Raw genomic sequence first — 27,860 nt, 5'->3', positions numbered from 1 at the left:
CATAAACACATATACATATATTTATAAACTCTATACATAAATATGAAAACATTTTAAACTTCTGTGTGTCCTCCCTGGTTTGCAACACCAAAGAATTAATGAAGCAACTAACTTAGAAAAAACTGGTCCTGCAGAACTTGCAAAAAGCAAGAGAAACAGTTCCTAAACTTATATGTTTATTTTGATTTACTGCTGAGAAATACAGATGAGAAGAATTTTGCTTGCCTCCTGTTCTCAATAAATTACTAGGCCAGTTTCCATAGAAAAGTTAAATCTGATTTTGGGAGTAAGGACCTTGGCAAAACACATGCCCAATGGATTTGTATCATAGATTGTCACACTATGGATGAACACTGAATGTTGCCACTGCAACAGATCCTTCTAGCAATATTTACTGAATAATGATGTGAATGCAGCATAAAAAGGAATGCTATACATGCTCTCCTGCTGCACATAAGAAGGGATATACAGGCCCAGCTTTAATATGGTAAAGACAGGGGGCTGTGATGAAGCAGTTTTCCATTCTGACTACAAGAAACCATCATTCATAAACTGCCATTTTCCATTCCTGTCAGAAACTTTGTGGAAAAAAGAGATTTTCTGCTTAAAATCAAGTAGTCTAGAATACTCCACTCTATTGTTTCTGTGAGAAATACTCAGTATTTTAAGGGGCCTAGCCCAAAGCTTCCCATATTTTGTAAAAGACTGCAGAAGGGTGATATTCTTTCTATTCTATTTTGCTCAGTTGGCTTATCCTGCTTTTTGTTATGGGCTGAAAAAACTTTCAGACAGACACATAAAAATCTAGCCATTCAAAATTAGGTCCTTAAAAATGTATGTATAAACCCTATATATAGATATATGCATCCATTCTAATGATATACTGTTTCTGAACACTTAAAAAATGGAAACAGATGTATACATGTATTTATGCAGTGTGAAAGTCTAAAAAACTAAATTTTATCTAGCACACATGATGAAAAAAAATTTTAAAAGTATCATATTCATAAAGTTCTTGATCATCTTGTGCATTGATAGTTACCAAGACTTATCTTCCAGGTGGTTTCTGAAATGAGTAAATTAAAATATTTCCAAGAGCTGCAAAGCACTAAAGGAAGGGAAGGAAAGAAAACCTCAAAAAGCTACCAAGAGAAACAAAGAGAACACAAAGAAAGACTCAAATTCAAAAAGAACACAAAGAACGGGCTAGCTAGAAATTCAGCTAGCAATTCATTAATTCCTTGTCTCAGTGGTGGGAAATACTCAGAAATAAGAAATTCAGCTGGTTAATAAAAGAAAACAGCAGCTAAAAGGCTTAGTCCAATGTGATACAACCCAGAACCCTAATCTCTCTCTTACTTTGGAAAGTCTTCCCCTTAAATAAATTGGAGTATATATTTTGCAAAAAATTTGTTTGTTTAATTTTTAAATAACATGGAGAATTATTTTCTAAAGCACATACTTCTTGAGTGGAGATTCTATGGTATTTGCTGAAACTTCATATACTTTATTTCCCAGCTCTCTGAACCTTGATGGAAGTCAGAAGGTCAAAAAGAGGAATTTTTCATAAATTCTTTTATTTCAGTTTTTATCATAACTTTATGTTCTGCAATTTTTAGCCTTCCTTCCTCTCTTTTATGCAGCTTTATTCAACAAGGCTTGACTTGTACATATATTATACTTAGTTATAACAATTGCTTCCTATAATCAGAGCAAATTACTTCTGCTGTAATTTGTCTTTGGAATCTGTACTAAGCTGCTGAACTTTTGTGTGTTAATCCACAGCAGGAAAGCATGAATATTTCTGACAGGTTTTCAGACTGAAACAAACATTACCAAAATAAACACAACACAATGTGTTCACAATTAATTAGTTTAACCAGGGCACTTTAATTTCTCATAGACAGAAATTTGAATGAATTCAAAGAAAAATAATTTAATTATAAATATACTTACAGTTGAGCATAATGGTGCCATCAATTTTTTAGCAGACTCCACATTACAGTCTGTGGGGGATCTGTTAAAATATTGATAGCAGGATATGGCCCATTATGAGGACACACATTGTGTTCTATTTCAAACAGAGAATTAATAAAGATTTGTTTCAGGAGGATGTAAGAAGGATAAACAGTAAGGCTTATTTCAGTATGTCACTGGAACATAGTAGGAAATCTGACCTATTGCATTCCAGTTTTTACTTTACCTTGTAGCATGAAATTTATTCATGGATGGATGGATGGATGGATGGATGGATGGAAGGAAGGAAGGAAGGAAGGAAGGAAGGAAGGAAGGAAGGAAGGAAGGAAGGAAGGAAGGAAGGAAGGAAGGAAGGAAGGAAGGAAGGAAGGAAGGAAAAGCTGTGAACTAAAATACTTATATTACAATATATTTTTCTCCCTCTATTATATAATAAAAATTAGAGTCCCCATATGGACCCAAGTACTCAAGAAAGTGAAATTCTTTTATTTCCTTCTTGCTTTTATCTTATACACATTTACCAGAATTCCAAAAGATTTTTCCATTGTTCTGAGGGAAGGAAATAAAAGCCTCAATTTTTAACTCAACCTCTTTGAAGCCTTACAGAATGCATAACAGTCACAGACACTAACACAGTATTTCCTATCTTTTGTCCTTTTCTTTCTTCCTTAGAAATAAATACCTTTTATAAATGCTGTCTAGTTAATACTTTGCAATGCTCAAAAGAGGAGGAGAGTATAATACTGGTGGCAACTTACTTTTTTTAATTTTTATGTGATACTCTGTTCTTATTTTTCACTACATTCCCACATAAAACATTCACTCCTTCCCCTAATTCATTTCCTCTACCTGGGAAAGGGAGAGAAACACAAGTGTAGTGAGGAAGCAGAGGATAATACAGACTGTCAAGCTGGCATAGTTCTTAGGACCCCAGAATTCAGACTGACAGTCTCCTTCTGTTTCTTGTACACTGGATTCATTGCCATTTTGGGGCAGCCAAAACAACTTTCTTGGGCGAAAAAGGAAATTTATCACCTTCTAGGAAAGGATCTTAAAAGCTTATGAAAAAATCCTTTATTTTCAGGTTTCATAGTTTTAGTAAAGAAGAAGCTGACATAACTTACTGTTACTTATTTTAGCCAGCACAGCAATATAGGAAGATACAGAGACAGCCAGCTGACAGTGACGACATTTTGGCCAAAGGAAGTTTTTGGCTTTCGCTGTTGGCGGGGCAGGGATATCTCTCAGGGCACGGATTAGGGGGCTTATAACTCCCTTTACTCCCCAGAAGGGATAGAAATTTGGAGCATGTGTCCCAGCTGCCAAGCCTGATTTGAAGCTGGAAACAGTTTATGTCAGATTCCCTATGCAAGGGCAATTAGAATTTATACGTCTTGGAAACACATATGACACCTGTACAAATGCCAAACCAGCTTAAAATTGGTGAAATTATGCTAAATAATGAATAAAATTATCAGATTTGACTGTACTATCAAAAAAAAAAAAAAAAGGAAAAGAAGTTTCTTGTTTTCTTTTTCTCCATCTCTCACCAGTGTTCTCCCAGTCTATACTAATACAGAGGTCTGATCCTGATCTCACTGACATCAGTTTTAGCAGGGCAGGAGTTACAACCTTGAACTTGTTCAAGCATGGCAAATGAAGAAGCTCCAGCTGACTGCAGCTTTGTATAGAACTGAAACCAGCAGTCTCGGGGTCATTGAGTGCCTACAGAGCTGCATTAACATTTGGTGCAAGAAGGATGTCCCCTCCTGTTACCAAACAGGCCAAGAAGTCAAGTTTTTTTGTTGTCTTTTTTTAATACAAGGCTTGAAAAAGTACTTAATCTTTGTTTACATGGAAAGATGTTTAGATGGAAAGGTCTTTATATGAAGCTCTAGAGCTTTGCATCAGGCAATATGACAGGGACACTCCTTCAATGTCAGGCCATGTTTTGTGGACAGTATGAAATGGGGATTTTAAGAGTTCCAGCACTGAGATAGGGAATAAAAGATAAGACTACCTGAAGGAGAAAGCATTAATCTCAGAAATCCTTAACTTCAACTCCTAATAGGATCTATAGAAATTGGAGACTAATATTTCTTTCTATACTCATCAACATTTTTACAGGCATAAAAATGCATGTTAACTAACATATAAATAAATCAGCAAATAAAAAAAAAATAATGAAATTTGGATGGCACAAATTTATTTTCACAAGTTTGCATAGAGAGAATATACCGAATAGCCAAAATAATTAATTTTCAATTTTGCTTTGTAACCAAGCTAATTTCTCTGTCATTTGTAAACTTTTTTTCCTTAATATTTAAGGTAAAAAGCTAAAAAAAAGCTGTTTAATAAATACATATTTATTATCTAAGAGATAATCTTTCTTGTGTACCATCCATCTATCCCAGGAGTAGCACTACTGAAGGGAATGAAGAATGGCATCCAGTAGAAATCAAATAGTGAGAGTAGATATTGAATTTACATGTTGCCTTACATCTGCCTTATCTGTGTATGTCATGACTGCCCTTGAAGCCAGCATGCCAGCAGTGTGAAGAGAGATTTGCACCTCAGCTTTCTGCATTTCTTGCTTTTGGATGTAGTGATAATGGTAGCTGAGTGTGAAGCTAGGATACTAACATGAGCTCAGTCCATAAGCAGCAGGCTTTTTCATGTACCAGAAATTTCTTTTTTTTTCCAAAAGAGCCAGATGGAAGTAACAAGTGATATGTTATATACACTGTATTTCATGTGCCTGCAATGCCCAGAAGAGCTGCCTGAGAGAGAGCAACACAAATGAATGGTCAGTCTTTATTACTTTCAGTATGTAGTGTCATTACCTGAGCTGAGGCCAGAAAAATGGAAGCAAAGTTCCTAAGTAAGAATCTAAAGCTGCAGAAATTAAACAGCAGCCAGGGTGAGCGTTTGGTTGTGACACATCTCATCCTGTGCTATAGCTCCCAATACCTACTCTTACACATCACATCAGCAATATTACATTGTACATTCGTGTATACAATTCATTTACAAAATACTGAGCAATACTAGCATATGTACTTCAAATATGTTTCAAGTTATTCCACTTCATGTGATAAAAGCAAGGGTTTATCTACATTAAGGACTGCAGAAGTAAAAATATTTCCTTTGAAGCAACAAATAAATTATTTTTTCTGGTATCATCTAGGGACAGGAAAGTTAAATTGCTTTAGACAATGCCTGTCAACCCATTGCATAAGATAAGCTAGATTCAATGCTGTGAAACATTCCTTTACATAGAAAAAAGCACATTACAATGTGCATATTTATTCTCATGCATAAAAGAAATGTAAACATTGCTCCAAGTCTGTGCATATGAGAGTAAGACACAGTGAATCACCTTTTGGAAAAACAGAATTCATATGGAAAAATTGTTTTACTTGGAACCTTGCTGCATGATATTGCAATACATGATACTGTTGTCATGTTGTATCCTACTTCTCTAGAGGAAACAAGGGAGAAGAACATTAGTCTTTCACCCAGATAAGATGAGAAGAGAGACGTCTGTGAGGATGTGGATTGGAAGAGAAGAATGTTCCTCTGGTGGGTAGAAGCCTTGAGAGGTCCAAGGCAAGGGAGAGCAAGAGGGAAACAGAGGAGCCAGGGGTGAGGCAGTCACAATCAGATGATCAATCCGCTGCATTGTAAAAAAACAGGGTTTGTCCCAAATGTACAACTGCATTTCCTAAACTTTCATGACACAATTGAGTGTATTTCCCTAATCATGTTTAAAAAGTAGTTGCCAATGTGCCATTCCCTCAGGAGGTTAGAGATGGAGCTTTTCTAATATGTAAGAAGGTCAGTGACCATAAAACTGTATTAAGCAGCCCTTTCTCAAAAACATTTCAAAATATGTCTATCTATGTGTTAAACTACAGCAGGGAGCAAAAATTACAATAAATCCCCTTTATACATTGTATCTATATTTAACCTATGTTTGCTTTCTTCTTTTTGTGACATTTTATACATAATTTTTCTGCTGGTGATATTTGACAGAGTCAATAGAGGAGATGAAAGAGTAGAACTAAAAATAATCAGAATTATTTCTTCTCCTACCTCCTTTTCACACTTCCCATTTTCTGTCAGTTCTGTTTAATTTCTACTTTTTCTGCTTCTAGTAAATCTGTGTCCTTTTAAATTCAGCCAAAGCTCTGACAATTATAGTTTTTTTGGTCTGGTATACCAGTGATAATAAAGATTCTGCTGGACAAAAATTTCTGTTACTTAACAGAAACCTAAGCTGTGACTCACATATTAGGTAATCAGTATTTTCCATAAAATCTAGTATTCTTTATAGGTAAGACACAGAGTTTGTAAATTTCAGAGATCAGCAGGCAAATGCCCTAAAAACAACACTTATTGCTAAACTTTCAGTGGTTTGTGATTTGTTTTTCTTTCAGCCTGCAATATGGGCAAGATGAATTGCCTGCAAAAAGGCAATACGAATAACTTTCAGAAAATTTATCATGCTCTTTAAAATAAATTTCTTGTTGATTTAATATAATAACTATTTGAAATTAAAAGTTCTTCTATTAATGCATGGCATACTAAGAGATAATATATTTGATAGCCACAACAATTAGCTCTTCTAATCCTCCAGAAGCTTCAATGAAGAGCTTTGCAGTAGCCTGGCTTGGTGAAAGAGATTTGTATTGGCCTCCTTCACTAACAAACTCTCGAAATGCTACATTAGCATTACCTTGTGTGTGAATAGACCTGGTAGGAATCCTTGGTGTTACTGAGAATGAATAAGTCAGTGCCATGCTTGGGCCCAGGGCAGGAAAGTCCATGTGGATGCTTTGAGATTCCTCCTGAAGCCAGTGAGTCATTCCAGTGGTTGCTTTACAGACCCTCAAAGAGAGGCTGGCTCCCAACTGCACACCACAGCCTACTCTAATAACCTACTTCAGAAGTCTCCCATGTATTTCTACAACAGGACACCAACATCTGGTTTTCTGATATTAAGAAGAGGCTCTTTCGTGTCACAAATGACAAAACCATCTGTGGGACAGTAGCAGTTTATGCATTGAAGTGATTCATAAAACTGAAATAGAATTAAAGCAGATGGAGGGAAGTTGACTCCTGCTTAAATTCCTATGCATATGAGTTGTCTAACCTTGAGATCTTTTTGTTATTGTCAGCTCTTTGACAACATTAGATTGAAAAAAAAGAAGAAAGGCAGAAAAGAAGAAAAAAGAAACAACACCTCAGTTTTGGCAGTTCTAAAGCTATGGCTGCTAGGAAAAAAGGATGACTATGGTAAATGTTCAGATTTTCAGCTCATTCATGAATGCAGTAAGTAGATAATATTTTTACCCATGAACATTTAGAAGCTGTTATAAATAATCCATCCATTATTGACTTGTCCAGAAACTGGATTGTCTATCTGTACATGTGAGTAAAGAAACAAGAGCTTGGCTAAGTGTATGCTATACAAACAGGGAGAGCAGATTTTGTCAGGCTTTTTCCCGAGTGTAGGTAATATACTATTTAAATGGTAATCTGACTGCAGGCATGTTTCCATCACACACAAGCAGGTTGGCTTGTAAGGTTGCCTAGTTCAATCAGATGTTAAGTAGGAAAATTCACAGAGTAGTTACAAACAACTTAAAAATGCAACCAAGGAGTATAAATAAAGCACAGATAAAATGAAGCGGATAAAAATTCTCAAACTGCTTTAGAACATCTTTTGTTTCAGCTATTTCAGTATACAATCTAAACCCAACAATACAAAAATCTTTTGCAAGAGAACCAGGTCCAAACATTTGAGACCAACAGCATAAGTTGTGGCCATTCTCTGTACCAAAACAAGCATTATTTTTAATCAGAACAATCCCTTTTAGTAAGTCCAGATTTTTTTTTAATTATCATTCAAGACATAAGCATTTTTAGATTTCAATACAATGAAACATTTATGGCTTAATTCAATTTGCAATTCAATTACATATTAAAACCAGAAAAGTTAAAAATTAAATCAGTGAAAAGGTCATGTTGCTGCAGCTGTTCAAACTGATGTACCATCACCTCCAGAACCTGTGAAGTTATGTTTCATTCCAAAGCTTACTAAATTAAGCAATTTTTTTAGAAAGAATGGCAGGTAAGCAATCTTTTGAATCTTTTCTCCCTGGTCCTGAAAATTCTTCCTTTTTTGGATGCATTTTGGACAGGCTTATTAACAAGGTTTATTTTAGTCTTTTGACTGAAAAATCAAACTGAAGGAGACCAGGACAGACAGATCAGCACCATAAAATGATTTTTATCTTTTTCTGGTTTTGTTTTTGTTGTTGCCTTAGCTTTTGATAGTTTGTTTTGTGGGGTGTATTTGTGCTTTTCTTAATCAGGAAAAACAATGAAATACACTTCTGAGGTTAGAAAAGCTTTTATAAAGAGACAATCTTTAACATGCCACCACAAACAATACTAGTTAAGCTACAGTGATATTTATATAATTCCTTTCTAACTGAAAAATTCATAGCTTTGTAAATAACAGTACACAGTGATGCTGCCCATGATGTCTTTGAAGCATGCTCATTTCCTTAGAGGGAATATTAACAACTGGAAACAGAACAAACCCTTCCTGAATACCCATCAAAGGGTTTTTCCACCATCCACATTTTCACTTTTAAAACAGTTTAAAGTAAATAATTGTTTGTTTGTTTGTTTGTTTGTTTGTTAATTCAGACTCGTGGTAAAGGAGCTGTGGTTCTGTTACAGGAAATGTCAGGGGTGATGCTGATGGCAGTACGTGGGTGTGTAGGAGGACAGTGAGCATTGGTGCATGTGTCTGCAAAACCATGCATGTGCTTTGTGGGGTTTTGGTCCCTAATGTTAAGTAAGTAATTTGAAATTATTACAAACATATTCAAATGTACTTTTGACTCTGCTTTCTTAATATCTTTCCACCTAAGGAACTACCTCAAGAAAATGATGTTAAACCTAGTGATACTGAATAAGTCCTAGGGGAAGTGATGAAGCTAACAGGTGCATATGATCTTTACCCTTTGAGGAAGAATGCCTTTTACTCTGCTGGCTGAAGGATATTTTACTTCAGATTTAAGGATGCATGATCCAGCTGTGCAAAACTCCTCTATCACAGAGCTCTAACTTTCAAGACCTTTCTCATAAACTAGTTATTATAAGAATAGCAAAATCAAAAACCGCTTTAGAAGCTTTTAAGTTTCTCCTCATCAACTTTATGAGTGTTAGTTTAAACAGAACAAGCCTAGGCAGTGCAGGCACATAGTTATTAATGCCTATCTGGCAGCAAGAGCAGTGGCATTTGGTGTAATCTAGCAGTGGAAATTTTCGTAGAACAGCTAATAAGTGTGGATTTGGAAATTTGGGGGCAAAAGAATAAAATCACTCAGTGGATCTTCTCTTTTATGAAATTCACAAATTTTTTTATTCTTACATATATTTTTTTTCTTTTGCCAGGTAGCTTTTTTTGCTGGCTTCTCAGAACATGGCTTCTTTTCTCTTTTTCTTATTCTGTTTCTAGTCATTGTATTAAGTCAATTTCAGATTTCATTCTTTTGTTGTCTTATTATCATACTTAGCTATTCAAAACTGAGAGCATGCTACTTTGTACTGATTTAATACAAAGAATCTACTCATAGACTTATTCCATGGAAAGGTCTACAGAACAAAAGGAGTGTCAGGCTCATTATAGGACAATATGCTCTGCAAGGAACTAATTCTTTGTTATGAATACAAGTGAGAGGTGAAGGGATAATGACAAATGTTCTCATTTAACATAAGATAGAAGGTTTCTGCCAAGATGTAGAAAAAATTACTGTAGGAAGTTTAAGAGTGATGAAAAGACACCCATATATTTGGGGGGGAGGCAGTGAGAAATCAACATTTTACTTCGTAGGAAATAAATTCTAAATATGCTTAATATGTCAAATTCAGGTGATAATTGCCTGCATGTGTGTAGTCCTGTAAGAAAGAGGTTCCTTCTTTAGTACTTTTCTACTTTGCTTAAAAAAACACAAACAAAAACAAAAAACAAGGCAAAACAAAAAACCAAAACAAAATCCCAACATGAAAAAGACAGAACTGTTTTTTTTTTTCTCCCTATGAATTTTGAACTAAGTTTTCATTTTCTAGTCATGATTTGTCTGACTAGATAACTTGAGATTAATGAGGTCACTGTAGCTTAATATTTATTTGCAATTAATATCAAACAACACAGTTTAACAGGGCAGTAGAGGGGAGGTGTTGCAGGCTTTTTTATGATGAATTAGAGAGCCAACTCCAATCAGTTTTTAGTAGCATGATGAGTCTATTCAAAATTTCCAGAATTCAGTAGCAACTGCTGAGAGCTAGATTCTGATGATGATAACACCTTTGCCCTGTAAGTAGCCCATTTTATTTTAACTCTGTGCAGACCATGCTAAGAAGTTGCAAACCAAAATGATCCAGGAATAAAAACTAAAAAGAAGAAACCCATACCTAGAGTACTTGTTTGCCAGTCAGTAAGCATTTGTCATGGTAAGTAATTAGACTAAAAAAGAAATATTTATCTATACAAAACAGAGGTCAAACTAATTTTATTTGCAAATGTTCTCACTTTTCCAGTGATGAAAATTCTGTATTCCTGTACTGTATTCCATTTTCTTTTGACACTATAGGATTTCCAGAATAGTGTCCCTTTAACTACTCACAATAGTTCCTCACAAAATCAAGGGTAGATGCAGATGTTTGCATAACAGTATCTAAAAGAAGAACTTCCTGAGCTTGTTCAAGAATATTTTCATGAGCAATAATTTCTATAGAAAATGGAGAGAGAATATGTATAGGAACTAGGATGTTAGCATATATTTGTCCTCTCACAGCATCCAAACAAGTAAAAAATGGCTGGAATCCATCATACTTAACATAATGCAAACAGAAATAAAACAAACAAGCAATAAAAACAATAATAAAAACAAACAAGCAATTTTTATAATTACATAGTTACAAAACTTTATCTAATTTAGAAGATCAGAGACTGAAATATTGAATGAGAACTACTTTTATGCACAAGAATTCTACTTGAACTTATTTTCAATATTGCTAAAACAGCATATAATTCGAATGCCTCAAATGTTACTGCCAATTTGTGCACAGAGTTTTTTCTTCTCACATCATTTTCACAGCTGAATGAAGCTCATATTCAGAGACTGTGAAGAAAGGGTAGCAGAGAAAGTCCACAGCAGTGGACTACAGTATATAAATCAAACATTGCACAAAACTGAGCTTATTTAGTTATGAAACTTTTTCTAGATTTGAATTCTTATGCCTGCAAGAATCAATTCAATGATGTGATTATAAAATGTGAAAAAGGCTAAAACATGTTGCAGCACACATGCATTTTATGATGTTTGCTCCCTGCACCCCTGCTCCCTGAGCTTCGTGCTCCCTTTCGAAGCTCTCTGCAGCTGCTTTCCTGCTGCCAGGCTGCCTGCCTGCCTGCCTAGGCTTCATTTCATGGAAATCAAGCCACAGTGGGAAAGAATCCATTTGCAGAGCTCGTCCATGACAAAGTCAGGGTGTTGCCAGGTCATGCACCTGCAGCAGGGAACTTAAAAGTTATTCAGGATCACACATCATAAGCATAGCCAATGTTTAGTACAACACAGGACAAAGATTTCATAACAACTCACTCAGGACAGGAAGAATGCCATAACAATTTAAGTTAGAGGAGGATGCAAAGATTTTTTCAATTACCCAAGATAGAACTTGTATTTAAAATTGATCGTTTCCTAAATATGACTTCATAAATGAAATAATTTTATCATCTGGCCAAATATTACTGCTTCCTTGCCTAAAAAGAGGTATTAATACTGGATCAGTACAAACAAGCATTACACCCATCTTTCAACTAAAAATAAGAATGTTGGGCAAGAAACAAATCCAGCTGGAAGATGTGTCCACAGGAAGTTTGACTGCCTCTATCTTCCAATGAAAATGAAAACCGAGAATCCTATTTATCTGTCACTGCTGTTACAACTTTTGTAACATCCCTGTGACTCTCCATGGTAATTTACCGTGAGAACTTCAAAAAATTGTATTTCTGTACGCAAGATACAGACATACTGTTAGAACACACATAGTAAATCTAATCTACCCTCCAGGAAACAGCAGTTTACCAAGAAAACTTTCAGTAGAAACAAAAAATCCTTTTTATCTTCAGAAAGTTTGTGTTCCAGGACAGCTTGCTTGCAGGTGTATGAAGTCCATGAAAGAAGAGGGAACCTGTGCTTTTATTAATTCATTGAAAAGACTCCTCTTCAAGGCGACTTGAAATTGTGCAAACCTTTCTTTGTTGAAAATACAGACATTAATCCTGATAAATACTCAGATCTGACTGATCATGGCTGAATAACTGTGAGAAAATGACAGGTACTATTTGAAAAGGGAGTCTTTCAGTGAAAAAGACTGAAGGTAAAACATCTAACGTTGGTACCCTTTTCATATATTTTCAAACAGCATGAGACACATTCCTGAAGAAGGAATTTATGAACCTTAAACAAGAGTGATTTCTAACTGAGAGGATTTAATATTGTCCAGAAAGGGACATATTGAGTTAGGCGTGGATAAATCACTGAAACCTCTTCTGAATTTGATGTAATTTGGTAAGATGCCTTTAGATATATCAGTGGTAGTATGTCCTCCACTGTGTTTTCAACTTCCTATAGCAAGAACCAATAAGAGAATATTAACCAGGTGGTGGAGATATCAAAACCCCACAATTAATCTCAGTTCATCTGTTTTTTAGATAGTACAACACTAAATTCACTCTTCAGCTGGCATCACACCTTTTGGCACCTAGATTGATCTTAGAAGGCTGTTAAAAAGGCACAGTAAATGATACAGAGTTTTTTTCAGTTTTTCAAGTTTTCATCCATCCTCAAGCTTAATTCTCACCTCCTGTTGTGTAACCCCTGATTTGATTAGTAGTGCCATGGATTAGGTGATTGTCACCTTTCTGTGTTGTGTGCATCTCCTCTGCACTGGAGTGGAAAGGTAATGAGTTTCTCATGGGAGACTCCAACAAACACCATTACATGGCAGTCCTGAAAATGCATCATTACACAGTGGGATAGAAATTAATTACAAACAAGAAGCATGATTTTAAAAAAAGATTTAAAAAAAGAATCAAAGCTACATAGCCAAGCCTTATAGTTAAGGCAAGCATTAAGTTTGTCCATGCCTTGAAAAAGATGCACAGCACAGCCACATCACCCCGTTATTATTGGTTTAATAATCCACCAATTAAATAATCCACCAATTAGAGGTGAACTGAGCCAGGGAATCCACGAGGACTCTGATTGACCAGATTGACTTCACAAGCAAAAACACAAATGAGCACTACAGCCAAGCAGACTTCTACCTGGAGCACTGCACATTTGCAGCAGTGCAATTTCTACTGTCAGTGGTAAATGCAAATAGTATCATTTTAGGCTGCTATAAACATTACACAGCCTGCACTGGGGAGAGCACAGCCAGCAGGTGGCAGGAGGTAATGCTTCTCCTCTACTCAGTACTGGTGAAGAATCTGAATTTCTGGGTCTAAGCCTGGGCTCCCCAGCACGAGGGAGAGACATGGACTGACTGCAGCAAGTGCAGCAAAGGCTGCTCAAATGGTTAAGGGACAGCAGCATCTGATATACAAGGAGAGGACACAGCTGTGGTTGTTCAGACTAAGGAAAGGGAGGCTCCTGGAGATCTTATCCAGAGGTATAAATATCTAATGGAAGACGAAAGAATAGGGAGCTGGACTCTTCCCAGTGGCATCCTGTGCAAAGACAGGAGGACAGGAGCATGTGTATTTCACAAACTGAAATACAGGAAGTGCCTTTTAAATATGGGAAAATAACTTTTTTTTCTGTGAAGATTGTCAAACACTGCAATGTGATGTTTAAAATGTTTTGGAGTCTTCATCCTTGAAGACACTAGAAATTTGGCTGGGCACCATGTTCTGGTTCACCCTGCTGTGAGCAGCAGGGTTGAATTAGCTCAAGTCCAGAGGTAACTTCCAATCTCATTCTTTCTGCCATTATCTGCCAGCATCTCCAGCCCCACGGTGCTGGTGCCTGAAGCTATCCAGGCTGAGCCATCAGCTGCTCAGCACCACAGCTCTGGGCTGCAGCTTTCTGTATTTTCAGAAATTTCAGTTGCCATGGGGGAAATTATACATTTGAGAGGTGCTTCTTTGAAGACATCTGATTTGAGAACTTGAATTAAATAGAGCAGATGCCAGTAAAAGGCAGTTTAGGAGTGTTAAATATGCTCTGAATTACGATGCCCTTATATTTGATTATACATATACCTTAGCACCATTACATATATTACAATCTTTCCATCTTATTAATCAAAAAAAAGAACTTGATTTTATAGAAGAAAATTAAGAAAATGTTGCCATTTTTAAGCGTGACATAAGTGTTCCTTAAATAAAACGTGATATCTTTTTCCGTATTTATAGGTTCTTATGGATCTTATGGAAGGAATTTATCTAATCTAATTTTGTTTGGAGCACTAACTTTCCAATGACTAAAGTAAAATGAATACTGCCTTGTATTAATTAATACTTCAATTAATATAACTTGAAATACTATTCTCTTCTTTCAAATACTCACTGCAAGATCCTATTCCTAAGCATGTTCTTTGTTTTATTTGGTACAAGTTTGTGAGTCATTGCTAGTACACACATAACAAGTGACAGGGATGAACAGTGGCTTTCCAAGAACTATGGGAGACCTTGGTGTGCTGATGATTCAGCTCCTCACCAAATGTCCAAATTCGCCGTTCTTGTCCAGGGTTTGTTTGTCACCCTGGTCACAGCAGGTTTACACTGCAGTGATCACCATATCTAAATCTGCATGGCACATCCTGGAATAGGAATTCTCTGTGCAACAGAAGCTCTTACTCCTTTTGGTACAGAAACCTGATAATGGAATTCACTTATATGAGTAGCTCAGAAGCTGTTTCTACTTTTTTTTCCAGAAATGTCTGGTTCCCCGAGGCAAGAAAAGTGAGACTGAAAAGTGAGAGTTAGGGTAGTTTGCAAATGAGAGCAAACATTAGCAGGGCCACACCTTGCCTTGAGACTAATTTTTGTTTTTGAAGGCAAGACCCTGCATCAATGCATTCTCTATTAATGCAATAGTTTTATGAGGTACACAAAGTCTTATGCTATTTTTATGACTTCAGAAATGGCAACAAATTGGGCTTTGGCAGATTATTTTCAGTTGACTAACTGGTGGCTGAAGGAATTAATCACTTCTTTAGCTGACAGATTTCTTTTTACATGGCAGGCAGGGAAGCATGGTGTGAAGCAGATATATTTATTAAACCATCTTTCAGTTCTGACAGTCAGGGAAGCAACAAAACATTCACGCCTTAAGTTTGATACCCTCTATTGTGTAAAGTTGGTCTGTTCAAGACCACTTGGAGATGTGCTACTTTTGTTTTGGTTAATTTTGACACTTGCTTCCATGCAAGCTTATTAAAGTACAACAGTCAGTGAGCCACAATAAATAATATCCCTCTTCTCTTGCTTTGTAGGTATGGTCCTCCTCCAAACTCATCCTTCAGCTTACAACAGCTGTTTTTCCCGGTGAAATTTTCTGTTTGCTTCCATGTGACTTGATAAGGCAACTGGTCCTACTGTGAACTCAGTCACTGTTAATTGTCCAAGCCTGACAAAATTATTTATCCTCCTGGGCTTCCAAAAAACTGTCCATTGGTTCCATCCAACGAAAATGCTTTGGTAAAGATTTAAAATTTGTTGACTTATCATTCTGGTGGCATGCACGAATTAAGAGCACAATTTCAGACCTGGCCAAAGTCTCAAATGAATTTGTGCTCTAAATTGAAGTTGGCCATCTGATATGCTGATGTTGTGTAAAAGATTCTTTTATTCTGTGCTTATCTGGAAAGGCATTTCCCTTCTTTCATTGCTTAGGTATGAATTTAAATAGCAGCACTCCAAGGCCACAGTAAAAAAGGTATATATCACATATTGCACGGAATATCACTAGCAACAAGTAAATATAAGCCGTGGTAGAGAAAATGCGAATAAAACAAATATGGCAGCACACGTTTTCGACCAGAAGTGTATGTGGAAGGACAGTGGTGTGGAAAAGACGTCAGTAACCACAGCGCCGTGCTCCCAGTGACACAGGTTCCTCTCCCGGCTGCGCAGGTTGACATTTCTCCGAGCCCAAACCCGTGGGGGCCGTAAGGCGAGGGGGCACCGGCGGGGCGGGGGGTACCGGGGAGCCCGTGCCCCGCTCGCAGCCCCCGCCGGTCCCCGCGCAGGGGCCGCTCCGCTCCGCGCCGGCGGCGCTCGGCGGGACTGGCACGGCTCTGACACGGCTCTGACACGGCTCTGCCCGACCGGCCCGGCCCGGGCCGGCCCGCGGGGCCACCGCGGGGCCATCGCGGGACCATCGCGCCGCCCCCGGCCGCCTCCCCCGCCCCGCCACCGCCCTGATTGGGCCCGCGGAGAGGCCCCTCCCGCCGGGCCCCGCCGCCGCCGCGCCGCGCCCGCTCCCCAAATACACCTTGGCGGCGCCGGGGAGCGGCAGCGGCGCCTGCCCAGAGCCCCTCGGCGGGGCTGCGGCCGCGGGCACCCCGCGCCATGGTGAGTGAGTGGCGGAGGTAGGCAGGGAGCGAGCGAGCGAGGGAGGGAGGGAGGGAGAGAGGAGACAGCGGCACCCGGGGCGCGGAGAGGGGCGGCGGGGACCCTGGACAGCGCTGGGACGGGGCGCCCGGCGTGACCGCGGGGCGCGGCCGGGGCCGGGGCTCTCTCCGGCCGGGCGGTGGTCGGTGCTGAGCCCCAGGAGCGGCGGGGGGCGCGGGAAGCCCTCTCCCCTCAGCGCCCCGAGCCCCGTGTGCGCCGTGCTCCGAGCCAGACATGGGCGTGAGCGGAACAGGGATCGATTCGGGGCTGGAGGCGCTCGGGGAGCCCGCCGAGGGCTGCAGCCACGGGCGGTACTCCGGCGGCCTTTGTGCATTGTGAGGCTTTCTAAGAATTCGCGACCTGCCGATGCTCGTCGAGCTAATTAAACCCATTCAGGCGGGTGTTACTGCGTTATGCTTTGGTAAGGTTTCTTACCGGTTTTGGGAGCAATTTCTATCATTCCACCTCATGAATTAGACACCAACCTGATATTTCATCACATGCTTGATGCTCTAACAATAACTTCATCTCTGCATCTGCTATTCTAATTATTTCTTTTTCCTAGGAAGAATAAATGAAGCCCCAAACTGTGTTGCATTCATGATGATTAGCAGTTTTTCAGTCAATTTCCTCCCTCTTCTCTCCATTTCTTCAAGACTTTAGGCTGGTAATCCCTTTTCTGAGTGAATAGGTTCGTTTCTGTGGCTAAAGCTCAGTGGGCATTACTAGCCTACGTTTAGTATTCCCTTTATAAAATCATCACTATCTATAATCATGAGACACTTGAAAACTTTTTCTCTCATATATAAAGGAGTGCTTTTATACATCTTTTAAATATCTTACGTCATGTCTCAAGCTTGATCTAATGCTGCTTCTAAAATGGCTCTATTTTCAGAGCTGGTCACTTATTCTGGGGATGTAGTAAGATGGCTTTCTGAGTTCGAAGGATGATTTAATAGGGAACAAGTCATAAGCAAGGATGTTGTGTGTCTATAATGTTGTATTTGAGTTTTTCACTTCCACTGGACTACAGGTTACACTGAGCTGCATGTGGGTTGCTCTAAAAAGAGATGGTCAGACATTTGCTGTTTGGAATTCTAGTAGGAAAACCAGCATTTTTATTCACTTGGATTTTCCATTATTAAGTCTGAGAATACAGAGCTACAGAATAATGTAACAGAGGAATTTTTTTCATAACAAGTGTAAGAGTTTAATTATATTTGTATGAATAGAACAAAGTGTTTTGCTTATTTGGAAGTGGTCTAATCTTAGAATTTTTCCTAAGACAAAACTCCCAATGGAGCCACTCCCTTTTCTTGTAGTTAGAATTAAGATGATTTGTTTCCAAACTACAAAAAGGAGTCGTAAGGAAACATACCCTTTAAATCATACAAATGGGTCTACTACTTTTCTAGGGTCAGGAACAAAAGGTGGTGACAGGCTGTACTGGGAAGAGATTCCTGTAACAGACCATTTTACATGATTAATCAGAGAAGATAAGCAATTCAGGCATCCTGAGAATGTGTGCAAGTGTGTTACAAATGTTCTCTTTGTAGGGAAAAGAATTGTAGAGAAGTTTCTTGCTTGGATTGTGTTGCTCTGGGGTGCTACATCCAGCCATACGTTCTGATGACTGTTCCCTTCCCTTTGCCAGTAGCAAGAACCTTAAATGAACCAGGTGATTGTAAGGAAGCACGAGGAGCACTGTAGCAGTGATAGAAAAACTTTGTGCTCCCCTTCTCAAAAAAAAAAAAAAAAAAGGCATTTGCTGGAATCATGCTGAGCCAAAGCAGGCAGGAAAAGTATGGAAGGAGAGAGAAGGAAAGCACATTTTCAGATTTCCTGGTTGTACTTCCTTTTTCTGTGGAAATATGTAGCTTGCAGCTATTATGAGTCATGACAATGCAAGATCATGAGGCAAACATTGGAGGAGAAGGTAAGGAATTTAGTTCTACAGTGTTTTTTTTCCCTTTTTGACATCAATAAAATGTCTCACCAAGGTCTTGCTGCACTCTCTTCCACTGGTTCACTTGCTGAGTATTCAAATTAATCAAATTTTTAATGAAACACTAAAAATGAGAAGTCAGGGTCCATAAAAGTAGGTACTTGAGTATATTTGTCTTACTAGGATTAATATTTCTTTAAAAAAAATCTGTTAGCCTTCTATGACAGTCTGTTTCTAAACAGATCCCATAGTGAAATCAAAACATAAGTAAGAGTTGACAATAAAATTTAATATGCCAAATATCAGTAGCAGTCAAAACCTGGTTATGTCATGCTATAAAAGATAAAATATCAGTGCTATTATGAGTATGAATGCCATCTGTTTAAAATTCTAAAAAAAATTACCAAGACTCAAAATAAGTAATCCAAGAGGCCAAGATAGAATTTGTAGCAAACACAGCTATTTTCCTCTTAACTGAAATGAGTTTTTAACAAAAAATCCTGTAAATCATATTGTACTTTAAAAATCCCCAAAAGCTAAAAATCAAGCACCTCAGTAATCTAAGCAAGCATATGCTACATTCGAAACAATCCACAAGGAAATGTGTGCAAAGAGGTACTGGCTGTATTTTGTATCTACTTTGTAGATTAGCAACAGGTTTTTATAAAGAAAAAAATATATTTTTTCTTTATAAAAGCCTAATCATTTAGGAAAAGTTCTGTATAGGTAAAAAGAAATCTTATTTTAAAAAATTCTTGGAAACTACAGGACGTGATTTAAAGTATTTTATTGTAATATTATTTAGAAATCATTGCATTTCAGATGGCACATTTTATTAACAAATGAAATTTGGGCCATTGGAGACCTGCCATTAGAGTTTCTTTGCTAGGTATCCTTGCACTTTTTGTACTATTTACTTTTTAAAGACCTTTATTGTCTACGTGTCTTAAAATTTACTGCATTTATGGAGATGTTTGCCATTGCAATTAAGATTTTTAGCATTTGAAATTAAATTAGGCCAGATCTCGTATTTGATATTACTTTGAATATTCTTTCTAGCATGTCTTCACCATTTGAGATGTGGCTGTATGATGTTTGTATATTGTGTGGCTTTTTGTATGATGTATATTCAATGTGTCTTCCATGAATAGTTGTATGACAAGTGGAGAATCAAGTTTATCATTACACATATTATATTTTTAAGTCAGTTCAAGGCATTGGTTTTTGTTCAACAAAGCAACACTGTTCAGGGCAGAATGTTAGTATCTATTTAATTTTAAAATTACGATAGGATTTAAGCATGTGCTTAAATTGGCTAGGACTTCTAGCTATGGTGTAAACAACAAACTAATTTTTACTAATAAAGGCAGCAAAATTTGCTAGAAAAAGCAGATTTTGTATAAGGTTTTTGTTTGTAGATTCACATGCTTTGAGACAACTGAAAAAACCATGTTAATATCTATAGTTAAGCCTTTTATTTTGCCATAGGTACTGACTGCAGCTCATGTGGTGATATGCTGTTCTTCCATTTGTTTGGTTGTCCTAATCGGGCGATGGCAGTTCTAGGTCAGTGCTAGGAAGTGGCTCACCACACAGGATATTTATTTTTGTAGATGTGGTGTTGAGAGCAAGCTCATATCAACTGCCTTTTTGTAGGAGTGCACGTTTCACTGTTCTGCTGCTTCATGACCTAAGCCAGAGCAAATATGATCACTACAGATTAATTTTACTTCACCACAGAGAGGCCTCACCATGTCCTGTTCATTGATTCAGATCCAGGCACCTCTATGAGCTTCAGGGCCTCCACAGGCCTTCAGTCTCTAGGAGAATTCCACCCTGTCAGAGCATAGTATTTTGTGATACTCACTTCCAGTTTTTTTTTATTAATGTTTCCTGTTATATGATAGTTTTGTTAAGTGGAATAGATGCCCTTGCTAAGAATATTACTGCTTTCAGATTTAATTGAGATTAATTGTATTTTAACTGACATTCTTATTTGATTCAAATGCCCCCTTCCATGGTTCAGGCCTTTACTGCTACTTTTAAGCACTCTTCCAGCTACTTGAACTTGGCAGTGTTGTGGTGCACATTATTCTTGATTTTACTCCTCTGACTCTTTAAATTAGTTCCTTTGTATTACTTAAAGTCAATTTGTGAATTGATTTTCTTCTTGCATATTCACTATTCACACTCGAAGTAGCTGTTCCAAGAGAATGGTGCACTGCTAGCAGAGGCATTCAAATGAAGCCCCTTGTGCAAGTCGACCCCAAGAGGGTAATTCCTTTCAGGGAGGGCACTAAGCCCAGATGGTAACCAAGCTGTGACCTTGTGTTATTTCATAGAGGGTATTTCCTTCGTGAGAGCCCCCTGTCTCTATTTCCTATGCATATTTATCTGCCTGTGAACAGAATGCTGTGCTGTCCCTGCTTGAGTGACAAGGCCACTTTTTCTGTGTCCTAAGGCAAGGGGAGAAATGCCTGGAGACTTGCACTCCTGTGGGGGGCTGTGGGGCATGGAGCTGTCTGGAACCCTCCCTTGGGATGGTTTGGCTGTGCCTTGCACTTCACGCTTGGCTATGCCCATTGATTGTTTCAGCTAAGTCCATATAGAAAATAGGTCAGCCATGCAGTGGCTCAGGAAGAGAGCTTCAATTGTGCAGTTGTAATCTAGAAACAGGACGTGTGGATCATCTTGGAGGAGACTGGAACCACTTCCAAAGATGTTATCAAGCATCGTGGAGTCTAGCCCTTGGACAGCTATTTGTATGAGAGAGCTGCAGGGAATATCCCATGCAAGTCATCCAATTGCGTCCCTGTGAATAAAGTTAAAATATTTTGTTAGAAGGTTGCATGCTAAAATTCTTTGATTATTTTCCCCTTCACAAATGGAAATTGAAATAAACATACATTTATGAAGTGAATCTGTTCCTCAGCCCAGTTCTGAGTTATTCAGAACAAAAATACATCATGCTTTTGGGGAAAATGTATTTTGTGGGAATCCTCCTGGTGTAATTCTTGAATGTCACTGATTCCAGAGAGTGCAGTAAAACTTGTGGTTTCTGTGATGCCATGTACATTAGTTGCTGCTAAACTCTCCATTTTTAATAAATAATAGCGCAAAACCAAGCTTCTCAATAGTATATTAGACAGAAGTGTGTTGTGCAGTGATTTCTGCCTTTCTAATGCTGACCAAAGTAAATGTGTATTTAATTTCATTTAACCTTGCATTTCACTTGGCACTTGATACAGATGCAGACTGGCAAAAACTGTTCAGGGAAAACTGATTGCCCTCCTCGGCAAATACAGAAACTCTTCACACACAAAAGAGCATTAGTAAAAGCCTGAATACAGAGGAACACCTCAGCAATATTTCTAGTTTGTTGGGAAAAATTGAGATTTTATGTTTGCTCATAATAATTTCTGTGATTTGAAAACACAAGACAATATGCTCAGGTGCTTCCTTCTGGTTAATAGGGAGGGGCATCTTACACGAATAGCTGTGTTTCTCCCTAGCCCTGACTGCTGGCATCCAGGACCCTAAAATACTCATTGCAGTTCCTGTTTTAAATAGAACTGCTAAAAATGGCAAAATTTCCATGTCTTCAGAGAAAGCATGTATCAATCTAACTTTAAATCTCCTTTTTTGTTGTTTTTGCTGAAATTGTCTTCATAGTTGTCTCTTGTCTCTGCACTGGCAAGCTGAAAGTGCAAAACCATTTGCCTTCACAATGAGAAAAACCTTTGGCGGATGGAGAAATTTCTGAAATTTTAGTGAAAGTGGAGCCATTAGTCCATAGAGCTCACGAGGCGTATTTAGAGGTAGGATTTTAGAATTTCCCCATTAGAATGTTATGAAGGGGGAAAGTCTTATGGCTTAAGTAACTTAGCAAGCCTTTTGGTCAATGGGGAACTGATTTTTTTTCCAAAAATTGTGACAGAAATAATTACAATTAATTATAGCTTGAATGAAATGTTTATTTTGATACAGTTAAAGTTCCCAAAAAAGTTGCATGATATTAAAAACCAGCCAAGGAGAAATGCTTTTCCTTTAAGGAATTATGAAGCCTTCAGAAGTAACAGAATGACATTAAACCTGCTCTGTGTTAGCCATGTAGTTTTAGTATGAGGATACCTTCCTTGTTCTGCATGTATATTTAGCCCCTGCATGCTTTCATGAATCCTATCTTCAAAATCTATTAGAATTTTACTGTGTAAAGTGTTTTCATCCCACTGTTGCTTTTAAAATCTGGCTGGCAATTTTTATAAGGTCAAACATGACTTTTCTAAATCACTCAGATCTAGTAAACTGCCCAGCAAACTTGTGCAATCTTTTTACTTGTGCTAAGACATCTGCATACACTTCTTAGCTTGGCTGCTGTTTCCTTTTGTGATCTCCAGCATGCCTTATTTCCCCACTTCTAAAGGAGGCATTGTTATGCTCCTTTCATATCCCATTTTTCTGTCTTAGCCATTCAGAGGGCAAACCCTTCAGGTCAGACATCATCTTTTGCTGTGCATTTCTTTATGGCCCTGCTCTTAATTGGAGACTTCTGGGTTAAAATAAGCAAGTAATAGGCCTACCAACAGCAACAGAGAGGGAGCAGAATGCAGGGTATCGGTGGCACTATTTCTCTGCTAAGCAACCTGCCCAAGGATGACCTCACAGAAGGTTAAATACCAGTATTTAAGCGTAAACAAAAGTTCTGTAAGAATTTTTGCAAGTTGTGATCTTTCTGACTAAATAGTGAGACCTTCATGAATGTTGGAAAGTAATGAAATATTTCCTTTGGCAGACAAAAACATTTGGTTGTGTGGTGACAATGAAATAACAGAGAGGAGACCAGTCCTCATCTCAAGTTAGGCACAGTTTGCAAAACCTTTTGATGTACTCACAAGGCAGAGAGCACATTTGTAGTGTGACACTGGAAATCTGTTGCTGATCTGAAAATTAGTATCAGCTTCGATCAGGTTCGGACTTAGCCCTGTATGTCACATGCTCTTGATCTGTGGGAGAGGCAGCATGATTGTCAACTATATATGGAAAAAGTCACTCACCATAACAACAGTAAATTTGAGAGCCAACAGAGGCATGGCTAGTCACAGTTTGAAGTGTGCAGCTATACCATGCATGAGATAGAGGTGGGTGGGCATCATGTCACTGACTATTCTCATAGCAGATTAGAGACAGGCACTCCGAAATGCCAGTAAAAGCTGGCTTTGATGGTTGCTTAATATATGAAATGCGGTTTCATGATATCTTCCTTTGAGTTTCTCTTTGAAAATTATTTGCAGTTCTAAGCAATCATAAGTTCTAAGCAAAAATGGGTTCAAACGATGGAGGGGAATTAAAAGGAAAAAGTGTCTTTTCAAATAGGCTTTGAAACAGTGAAAAACAAGGACTACTGATAGGATACAGGGTTATGCTTTACCCATAGCAAAAATGAAAACAAAATATCTATCCCTGCCTGTGTTGTGGGCAGAATTTTGTTAGTAGGAAATTGGTATATGGAAAAATAAGATGATAAATAAGAGAGTGGCAGTGGCAGAAAAGCATCTAAAAAAAAATAGTTAGATTTTATTGCCATTGTTGTAAGCTATTATATTGTAAATGGCTGATCAGCTTAATGCTGGAATAAATATGCCAAAAAAGGCAGTTATATGGGTTTATATGACAAATACTCAGTGTTTTCTTTCCCAGCTGTTACACTACAGTAATGGAAAATGCTCATGATCTTTAGTAAAATATTAATAAATGCATTCCAATCTTTAAACTTAGGTCGGGCACTCTGTCTTTTAGCAAAGAAGCTGCATTACTTAGGAATGCAATCCTAATGTCAGTTTAACGTAGTATGGGCATCGTGGGATTTAGATGCCTGTTATAAACAGAGTTGAAAACCCAGAGCAAAGATTTACAACGTGAATATGCTGCAATGATACTTGTGACACTGTGAGAATTTAATTTCTCCATTGTCACAAGATACTTGTAAAGTTAGTGCTTGTGTCTCGTTAAAGCTTGACAGGTACAAGTATTTAAAATAAGTGTTTTGTATTTTCCACATCACCTAAAGTGTAAGCAGAAATGTCAAATATTTCTGACCCCATATAAAGGAAGACTATACGCAGTGCAGCAGCCTTTCTTTCCTCCCTGTGTTATTTTTACCTGTTGAGAGTGCACTCTGCAAGATTTGTGCTGCTTCAAAATGCTCTAGAATGCCAAAATGCTTAAAAAATGTTGTCTTCATCTTGGCAGGAAATTCCTTGTGAAGGAGATACTACCTTTCTTTATCCTTAAACTTAAGTCTGTGGTTTACATCCTCCAGGAGCTTGTGCATCACATTCTCTCCCTCTGCCCCAGCTATTCTCATGGCTTCTCAGCCCTTACTCCCTTGAAAAAGGGGGAACTTGCATTGTAGCATTCTCTTTCTGAGCACATAAACAAGTGCAGAGGTGGAACCCATTATTTTTTACATGATTTCTTTTCTCAAGGGTCCAGTGAACAATAATTTTAACTGTCCAGGCAAAGGAGCATATCTCTTCAAGATAATATTCAAATAACATACAAAACCTATTTGAAGTACTACTCTGAGTACATATGCATTTGATATGGCTGGAATTTGATTTTGGTTCATTTTTAGCTTTTCTGCCTCAGTTCACTAGCCAGTTGCTCTGCTCTTTCACCTCAGAAAAAGCTGAACTGTGTTCTTTTCTGCTTGGAGCTGTTATTCACAGAACTAGTATGCAACACAGCAAGTTGGAGGTGTCCTGTTATATAGCTCCATTTTTGAAATGAATGTAATTTCTTAATATAACAAAAGAAAACAGGTGCTCAGTGGTGGATTTCCATTTTACAGGTTTAAAAAAACAGCACATACAGAATTCATATGTTATTTGTTAACATTTTGGTGGGAAATTGTACTTGAAGGAACCTTTGTTGTGGTACAGCCCCTACACTTCAAGTAAGCCCTAGGTCTCTGGGTGGCTAAAGTGTTGAGACAAAGATGTTTATCAATAACATTTGGTTTTAGTTTGGGTTCTCAACAAAATAAATCTGAGATGACTCTGTTGCTACTTTTTTTGGTTGTTGCTCCTATTTGGGAGCTCCTCCAGACCAAGATATGTTCTGTGCTCATTTTGCCTGAGGACTGAAGCCCAAAGCCTCCCAGCACTGAGTCGTAAATTGCCACACCTTGAACTAAGAACTGGATGCCCGTACAGTTCCTTACCTTCTGTGGTGGCAGTGAGAGGAAGATCTGCTTGTGTTTATGGGTGATTGCTGACACCTGTGCACTTCCATGCTGCCTCACTGGAGTGCAGGTCAGGGCCTTGAAGGAAGCCAGGTAAGTAATGCTTCCATCCTGGGATCTCAGATACATGTGCAGCACTAACTGGTATTTCAGAAGGCCTGATGGAGAGAGAAAAGAGGTTTCTTATAGACATATTGTAGAACAGTATGTCTCTATTTTACAATATGGACATATTATAGAACAAAAGTGAACTACCCTTAAAGAAAATGTAAAATTATGAAATGAAACCTTAAGTCAGTAAAAATGGGCATCTAACCTTTATGTTCCAGATCAATGCCATTTAAAACAAAATACTAGAAAATAATATAGGAAGTTTTTACTTCTTTATTAACACAGGGCAGCCTCATTAAACAATGCTGCAAAACAAGGTATGTCATTCCCAGCCCCCCAGTAGGTGCTAGTGCAGCAAACCAGTGAAACTAGAAATTGAATCTTGATGGCCAAATCAAGGTAATAAACACGTATCTTTCCTTAATTGTGCATCAGAGAGTAATACATAGCCAGGAGAGCTGGTTGAAACACAGAAACAAGAAACAAAAAAGTTCTCCTAAAATCTAAAATACTGCTGGAAAGCTCCATGAAATTGGCATGTGAACATGTTCTATAGGCTATACTGACAGATTACAGAAAAAATATTTGCATAAGAATGTACCAAACTTCAATGGATTTGTAGTAGAGAGAAAGCACTTTATCAGTAAGAGAACTGTCCATTCCATTACAAATAGTTTTGCTCTATTGGCCATGTTTTCCTTATTTCTTGTGGATTTTTTGATCCTCATGTTTTTCTATAGGTTTTCCTCTGTTCTTTCCTCCACGAGCCTTTATTCTGTGTGCATCTCCCTTTGTTTTATCTTTCACATAATAAAGAACAGCAAAATAAATTAGACAAAATAGGAAAACTGCAATATGGGAAATGGAGACAAGCTCTGATCTTTCAGACTTAGGTAAGAATACTGTGATGTTAACATCATTGCAGCCAGTGCAGTTATACAGGTTGTGAAGTGAAGAAATGTGGGTCATTCTAGGTACCCTGCCTAGAATAAGTCCAGGAAGATTACCCTATGGTTCATGCAATGCACAATATCTGTATTTTCCCAATGAGAGAAAGACCTGAGGACCTTGCACAAAAAGTCACAGAAAAGCAGCAGAAGAATTATGGTTAAAATACATTTAATTTGCCTCAATAATTAAGCCCTGCATTTGTACCTTGAATTAGAGGCTGGCGATTGATACATCTGATCAAAGTTTCTGAATTGTTCTTTGTTAACCTTTTCTTGGATTTCCATTCGTCAGTATCTCTTAATCTGTTTAATCTCTTTTTGTCTGCCACAGAAATTGATGAATTTCAGTGGAATTTTCAAGCATTGCAAGCTAAGCATCTATTTCATCTATTTCTGGAAGTGCCAGTCTGTAACACAAAAATATCCAAAACTGAAACAGAGTTTCAAAAAACTGGATGTTATTATTTTTGTTCTGTTTGAATATTCAACTTTGGTATTGTTACAAGAGGCTGCAATTCAACAACTAATGTTCTTGAATCTGTATAATGCATAGATTGAAACATGCTAAATCTTTGTAAATGTATTTGTTCTAACTGGAGGAGTAGCACTGACCAGAGTTTCTACTATTTTATATGTTTTAGCTATCAGGATGTGTCCCTTTTTTTTATTTATCACTAGTGAGGATTTGGAAATGTAGCATTATAAATCTTTTCCTTGGCATCATGATCAATACCTCAATGATCCTCTGATTTTCACTCTGTCCATTATTAAAACAAGAAGCTACATTTTAATGACTTGAAAAGTTTCTTTATAAAGGAGCTCACATTTCTACATCTCACTAGCCTTGCTATGATTTAGATATGTCAAAGCTGAGTTTCCCATAAATATTTTCAGCTTACTTTTCCATGGGGCCACATTTCCCCT

General features: G+C 37.9%; 1 protein-coding gene across 1 annotated transcript in view; it reads left to right on the top strand.

Annotated features, from left to right (window-relative positions):
• Window positions 1-16,553: 16,553 nt before the first annotated feature.
• GUCY1A1 (guanylate cyclase 1 soluble subunit alpha 1) overlaps window positions 16,554-27,860 on the top strand; it is a 35,315-nt gene continuing 24,008 nt past the window's right edge. The window contains exon 1 of the mRNA XM_030946799.1: window positions 16,554-16,648. The gene's annotated coding sequence lies outside the window, so the exon portion shown is untranslated. The remainder of the gene's footprint in view (window positions 16,649-27,860) is intronic.

Source organism: Camarhynchus parvulus, chromosome 4 (assembly GCF_901933205.1).
Source record: "Camarhynchus parvulus chromosome 4, STF_HiC, whole genome shotgun sequence".
Lineage (NCBI taxonomy): Eukaryota > Metazoa > Chordata > Aves > Passeriformes > Thraupidae > Camarhynchus > Camarhynchus parvulus.
This window is presented reverse-complemented; position numbering and strand designations above follow the sequence as displayed.